At 49.2% G+C, this 7,224-nt stretch overlaps 1 pseudogene; it reads right to left on the bottom strand.

Moving 5' to 3' along the window:
- Positions 1-1,112: 1,112 nt before the first annotated feature.
- On the bottom strand, positions 1,113-4,739 carry LOC115331945 (annotated as a pseudogene).
- Positions 4,740-7,224: the final 2,485 nt, after the last annotated feature.

Raw genomic sequence — 7,224 nt, 5'->3', positions numbered from 1 at the left:
GTATGCGTTTGTCTTTCAAGTAGCGTCAAATGGGCCAGTGCACAAGACCCGTGTCTCGAGCGGCTCTTGGAAGCAAATGGCGGCGCTGCATTGAAATGAGCGGCACTTGGAAGCGAATGGCGGCGGTGCAGCCGTTCGTGGCACGTGTCTTGCGCGTTTCCACAACAATAATTAACGATACTTGTAAAAAAAAAAAGAAAAAAAAACTTCATCTAGGGTTTTTAGTGTTGTGGCCGAAATGTTGGTTCACGGTGGGATGGCTCGAACACAGTCACGTTTCCATCGTGGCCTTGCTCGCGCCGCTGCCAGCTGTACTCAGTTGGCTCAGTAGCGTGGCCCAGCAAACTCGTGTATTCGAGGATGTCAGGCTGGGTAATAATTTTTCTCTGATATGGGGGTTGCGTTTCGGCGGTTACAACGGTTTTCGCAATAAATGGGGAGTTTTAGTAGATCGTTTTCAAAGGCACGCTACCTCTGCGGGCGCGCGCTTCAGAGCATGCATCAAAGTGGCAGCGCGAGCTCCCGCTAAAAATAGCGTGGACTGAATACACGATTTACTAAAACTCTCTAATATTATCAAAAAGGAACCAATTGTTGATTGACGTGTCAATAATCTGTCAATAAAAATTTCTTCTGCAGGAGTGCCCGCTCAGTAGATTCAATCTTCCAAAACACCATTGGTAGCTGACGTCTAGTGAAATGCTTTGCGATTTACGGTACTTACCTCTCCATTTTAATGACGACTGAAACGTGACGTCACAAAATATTCTTTCACGGGATCTGGAAGATGTAAAGGTTATTACATTATAGTTTCAAGAAAACAGACGCCGTTACAATATTTTCGGAAGTACCGACAGACAAGCAAGTTCAGCTTAGGAAGGATACGATGAAAAGTATAAGAATAAATAGGAAGACGTTTATTTGCAATGAAGACGATATATGAATGAGCGGTGTTTAGCGACGGCAAGCGATGAGCGTTCGGGAATTTATAAGTTCACATGATTGCTAACTATGGACATGCGGACAATAAAGACCTGTTTTGTCGAGAGAGAGAGAAAAAAAACTTTCTTTATTTATACGCCAAGGTCCGGCGCTCAGTTGTATTTAGTCACCTACCAGTCCTCACCCAACACGTTTTTCACGTGCTGAATGAGCGCCGGCAGGAGAATATGGGCATCGGTTGGTGGACTAAGCCAGTCCGTCCATGAGTGAGGTTGAAGACTGTGGGATAGGGAGGAAAGAGAGGATAGGAGGGTAGGTTGAATGTAGGAGCATTGCCACAGGCAGTGTTCTAGAGGGGGGTATTCGCCGCAGTTGGGGCATTTCGGGCGTCCAGCAAGGCCCTGGATATAGTGGCGAAAAAGGGGAGTCACGATCGAATTGGTTTGAAGTCTGCGGAGAATGGCGCTGTCCTCCCGCGAGAGGGATTGGGGGGGAGCGATAATTGTGGCGGTGTTAGCACGTAGTTCTCTTAAGAGGGATGTACGCTCCTTGTGCAAGAGTTTTCGGTGTTCCTTGGGGTCATAGTCGGACGGCCAGAGGCACGGAGGACCCGGAAAATTCGTAACGCGGGTGAGCTCATGAGCTCTGTTGTGTTCCTCTACGCCTTGATGTCCGGGGATCCACTGCAAGGTAACATGGAGGGAGGGATGCGTGTCAAGGTGACGTTGCAAAAGGCTGTGGATATGTCCGGGTAGCGCACCGTCACGAAAACTGCGGCATGTTTCCTGGCTATCTGTTCGAATGCAAATGTGGTGAGTAGGATGGTGAGGTCGAGTGATGGCTTCAAGAACCGCTAGGGTCTCTGCGGCGGATGCGGTCGGGACATTGCTGTGTTCATTAATATGCTCATAGCCAGGCCCTACTACAGCCGTTGTGCTTCTGTTGGGACTGTGACTGGCATCTGTGTAGTAATATGTGGTATCCGCTCTTGGTGTCTCGCGGTCTATCCGTTGGACTAGTTGTGTGCGTCAAGCAGCATGTTTGTCCGGATGCATATGCTGAGGTATGGGCATGACTGTGATGCGGGGTAGGGACTCCCACGGTGGAGGTGGGGGTGGTGGAAAAGGAGGCAAGGTGGTGGTGTCGTAGCCTTGATGCTCGAGGAGCTTGCGGCCTTGGGGGGATGTTTGAAGCCTTGCAATATGTGCTTGGCGGCAAATAGTGGTACGTTCTTCAAGTGTGTTAAAAAGACCAGTCGAGGCCACTAGAAAATTTGCGGCAAATCGTGGTACTCCCAGGGCTAGTCTGGTGTATCTTCGGAGCGCTGCTTCCAATTTGGAGAGCTGAGTCTTGGTAATGGATAGATAAGGAAGCTGGTACAGTACACGGGAGTACACAAGGGCCTCGATAATCCTGCGAAGCTCCTGTTCCTTGAGTCCTCTTTGTCTGCGCGTTACTCTACTTAGCATGTGGTAAATCTGATTGAGCTGCCGGAGAATCGTGTCCATCCATACGTGGGCCTTGCCATTGTCCTGTAGGAGGAATCCCAGTATTCGGATGTGAGAGCGGCGAGGAATAGGGCTGTGGTCAATGTGGAGCTTGATGCTGTCGCGTTGCTCTTCTGCTTTACGACCTGTTTGATTGGTAACTACAATGAATTCAGATTTGGTGGGAGAGCATTTGAGGACAATACTGCTCAGGTGGTTCTGAATGACATCCAGACCTGACTGGATCGTGTGTTCCTGTTGTCCAAGGGATCCTTGACAACACCAGATTGTAATGTCATCTGCATAAATGTTGTGTTGCAGGTATGATATAGAATTGAGCTGGGCAGGTAGGTGAAGTAGGGCAATATTAAAGAGAGTGGGGGAAAGAATGGAACCTTGAGGGACGCCGGTATTTAGTGCTCGAGGTGTCGAAAGCTCTCCATTTATTTGGATTTGTACAGAACGACCAGTTAAGAAAGCTTTTATATAGTTGTAGAGGCGAGCGCCTGGTCGTAGTGTCAGAAGGTTCGTAAGGATGGCTGAATGTGGTACGTTATCGAACGCTTTGTGTATGTCTACACCCGCGATTGTTCGGGTTTGGACTAGGCTAAGATTTTGGTACACGTCCTCCGAGATTCGGAGCATGGTGTCCTGAGTACTGACGTGTGATCGGAAGCCTGTCATTGTGTAGGGGAGAGCGTCACTACTTTCTATGTGCCAATTGAGACGGTTGAGGGCCATGCGTTCCATTAATTTGCCTACACATGATGTGAGGGATATCGGACGAAGGTTGGTAATAGAGTTGGGGGGCTTGCCGGGTTTAGGGATTGGGATTATCACTGCCGCTTTCCATTCTTGTGGAAGGGTGCCAGATTCCCATGCGGTGTTTATGTATTCAAGAAGCTGTTCTAATTGTGGAAGTGGGAGGTTACGGAGGGTAGTGTAAGTAATACCGTCTTTGCCTGGAGCCGTGTTTCGTTTGAGCGAAGATAGGGCCGCATGTAGCTCACCCACCGTAAAGTTGCTGTTGATGCCTGTGTCCATTTGGTCGAGTGATTCGGGTGGATAGCTAGGAAGTTGCTGTGTACTCGGGCCGATGGGATAGAACGTTTGGTAAATTTCTTCTGCTGTTTGTTCTCGCGTCTTGCCAGAGTGCATCATAATTTTGTCCATTGTGTGTCGTGTGTAGCCCTGTCCTAGAAGCGTGCGTAAAATTTTCCACACCTTAGGAGTGTGCAGTTGACCATTTAGCTGGTCACACGTTTCAAGCCAGTTTTCAGTACAAAGTTGTTGCGCGTATTCTTCAGCTTCTAGCGTGATTTGTCGGATGGCCTTGCGAAGGCCACGATTTCCTTTTTGTTTCTTCCATCTTTGGACTAGTCTGTGTCGCTTGTTCCAAAGGTTAAGCAGATGAGAGTCTATTTGCGGGTGTTCAGGGGTGCGTGTGATATTTTTAGTGTGCTTTGATTTCGTTTCACATATGGCGTTGACCCAGGACTGTAGATCTGTCGGCCCGTGTACATGGTCTAGGTCTAATCGAAACCGGTGCCAGTCAGTGAGGTGCGTTTTTGGGCCTGAGTGAGTGGGACGGGGCTTGATGCGAGGATCAGCTAGCTTGATTTCGATGATGTGATGATCACTGCCCAGGTTTTCGTGAAGATTCGTCCACGTGACGTTTCCCACACCGCGGTGCCAGCTGAGGTCTGGGTTAGTATCTCGCTCAACGCTATTACCCTGTCGCGTGGGGTCCGTTGTGTCGTTAAGGAGCGTATATCGGTTGTCCTGAGTTTTTCGTTCGAGACGCATCCCGGTTTTGGTGGTGCGCGTATAGCCCCAGGATGTGTTATGCGCATTAAAATCACCAGCTAGGAGGATGTCCATGTGCTTGTGTTGCTGTGTATACGCGTCTATCCACCTCACAGATGGCCAATCGAGTCCTGGAGACCAGTACACGTTGGCGATGATAACATCTCGATTGTTGAGGCGACATTGTACTATAACCTGCTCCTGAGTTGAGTTGTTTATAGAGGCGGTGTCGATTTGAATAGCTGGGATATGCCTAGCTACGTACGTGATGGTAGTAACCGGTATGTGGGTTCCTTGTGGGGTTCGTTTATCGTTTTTGGTGATGCTGCCTTGCATAAAGTGATCGTATCCAGGTAATGTAATAGGACTGTTGGCTTCTTGAACCAGGATGATGTCAGGTTTGTTTGTCTGCTTATGGATAAATTGTTGGAGAAGCCCTTTCTTTCTGCGGAGACCGCGGCAGTTCCACTGCCAAATTGTTAGCGAACTATTAGAGGATGCCATGTTGAAATAACGTAGGAGATAAAGGTTCCTCGATGTTAATAAGTCTGGGTGTTTGCGGGCCAGCCATCGTTTGCATATTGGTTACTAATTGTTGAACTACTACGTCGGTGCGTGCGAATTCGTGTTTCACGTAGTGCATCTCGCTTTGTATGGTACGAATGATCGCGACCTCATTAATTAGCAGCTCGAAGGCGTGTTCAAGACGTCGTATACTTGCGAGTTCCGGTGCGAACCCTGCTGTGCGGGATGCATCGGGACGCTGAATCGTTTGGGCGTATGATGTATGCAAAGTTGGAACGCGCATGACGGGAGCTGTGTATTGTGAAGGAGAAGAGAACGGTGAAAGTGAAGATGAGGGTTGTGAACGGGCCGGCTCACCCACCTCCCGTGTTGAAGAGGTGGATCGGTATTGTGCCATGAATTACTTGAAAAGAGCAACTAAAAGAGGGAAAAGAAATTCAAATGCCTGTAGCGCAAGTCGAGCAACTGGAGACGAAAATTGTGAAAGGAAATCACGTATGGGCTTCTCTGCCATAAGTATGATTGCAGACCAGACTCCAGAGCTTGGTTGCGAACGGTCAAATGGTTGGTCAATACGGAGAGGATGTTGTTCATTGCACCTCTTTGTGGTCAGTATCTGGTTGTAGGATGGTCCCGTGCAATCTTGTCTTTGTGATAAATGTTGTTCCGGGGTTTTGCTCTGGGCCGGTGTTTTGACAGAAGTCTGGTTTTGGGGAAGTGCCTCTTCTCGTTGGTGTTTTCGTTGAGATGTTTTGATGTCCATTATTTGAGTGGAGTCCGCCTTTTGTGCAGTGCTTGAAGGTCCAGCAGTGGTGGAGCGAGAGGCTCTCAGGTTCTCTTGGGAGATAGATTGGTCTAGGGCAGGAAAGTTGGAGGCATCTGTGACCGAGCTGCGAGCTGTTCTGTAGTCGACATCGTTGACTTGACGTATGCGACGTATTTCAAGCTCATCTTTCCATATGACGCACTGGTGAGATGAGGCCTCGTGGTTTTTGCCACAGTTGCAACATCGTGTAGGTGTCTCATTGGCGTTACATTGTGTTCGCTGGTGTGGCCCAGAGCATCGTGAACATGTTGGTGCATGTTGGCATGTAGATGCAATATGTCCGAAGCGAGAACATCTGTGGCATTGTATCGGCTTTTCTACGAAAAGTTCCACTTTGTGCCGGACAAGCCCTAGGAATATGTAGTCTGGAAGCCTTGGAGATGCGAATGTTATTGCGACAGATGCGGACGTACCGAGCCGACGTGCAGATATCACCGGCGTGTTGTCACTCGATCTAAGCTGAGCTATGGTGTCTTTTGAGTCGATCTTGATAGTGGCGTCTATTCCCTTGATGACTTCTGTTGCTTGAGCGGGTGATCGTGGCTCGAAAGCTCTAACCGGAATTCCTAGTAGTGATGACACCTTCAGAAGCGAGGAGGATGCAGCCATGTTTCGAGTGTCAACAGATAATAAGTTGAGTCGGTAGTTCGGACGGATTTGAATTACTGACGCAGGCGCGTGTGATTCGAGCAGCTCGGTTAGTTTCAGTTCGTTCAGCTTTGTGATTATCTTTGTTTGGTCTATGGGCATATAAATAACAGTAAGTGCTGGAGACTTGTTCTCGATGGAAATGATGGTACTGCTGCTCGATGACGTTGATCGGGCCCCATGACGACGTTTCTTGGCTTTCTTGGACAGCTGCAGAATAAAGCCCTCATCGTCAGTCGTGCCCATGCTGTCTGAGTCGCTGATATCATGAAGGCGTTGCCCAGGGGTCAAATACGCTACGTCCATGTTGATTTCCGAAGCTGAGGATGTGGGGACGTTGGTGCACTCGCCTTTAGGTGATGCAGCTGGTGGGGATAAACCAGGCGCCGGTGGAGACGGAGTTAGGTTGGTGTCTGGTGCAGTCTGTGGTTGCGCAGGTGGTCGATCCCCGTCTGCCGAGGACATGCCGCAGCGGCAGGCGCACCTACCGGAACCTTAGAGGTGGTGACTTCTGTTATATACGATTATATACAGAAAAATTGAGGAGCAGTAAAATTGTTCTGCACGCCAAAGGACACTTCGTCGTCGTCCTGTTTTGTCGAGAGACGGAGTTGCGGTGATGTCCTGATTTCGGGCGACTCGTGACAGGCAAACAAGCAAGCTTGTTCTCAGCGAATGGCAAGCGTCCAGTGTCAAGCACAGCACGTCGCTACCGACGTTGTCAACGTTTCGAACACTTACCACTTTCGACAAAATTGTCGGAACCTGGGCTAACTTTGCGGAAAGACTAAGTCTTCCTCGAGTCCAGCGCCATCATGAACAGGAACTGAAAAACGATCTACTCTTCAGTCGGTGGGTGGCGAAACGTATCCGCACCTGCGGAGTTATGGTCGATGCGTACTCTAAGTGGTTGGAAGTTTACACGATGCATGCCACGACGTCCAAACGCGTCATTGACGTTCTACGCTCTCTTTTCGGTACTTTTGGCGC

This window comes from Ixodes scapularis, unplaced genomic scaffold (genome assembly GCF_016920785.2).
Source record: "Ixodes scapularis isolate PalLabHiFi unplaced genomic scaffold, ASM1692078v2 PGA_scaffold11__112_contigs__length_91849675, whole genome shotgun sequence".
Lineage (NCBI taxonomy): Eukaryota > Metazoa > Arthropoda > Arachnida > Ixodida > Ixodidae > Ixodes > Ixodes scapularis.
Note: the sequence above shows the minus strand (reverse complement) of the source record. Positions and strands in the feature narration are given on the sequence as shown.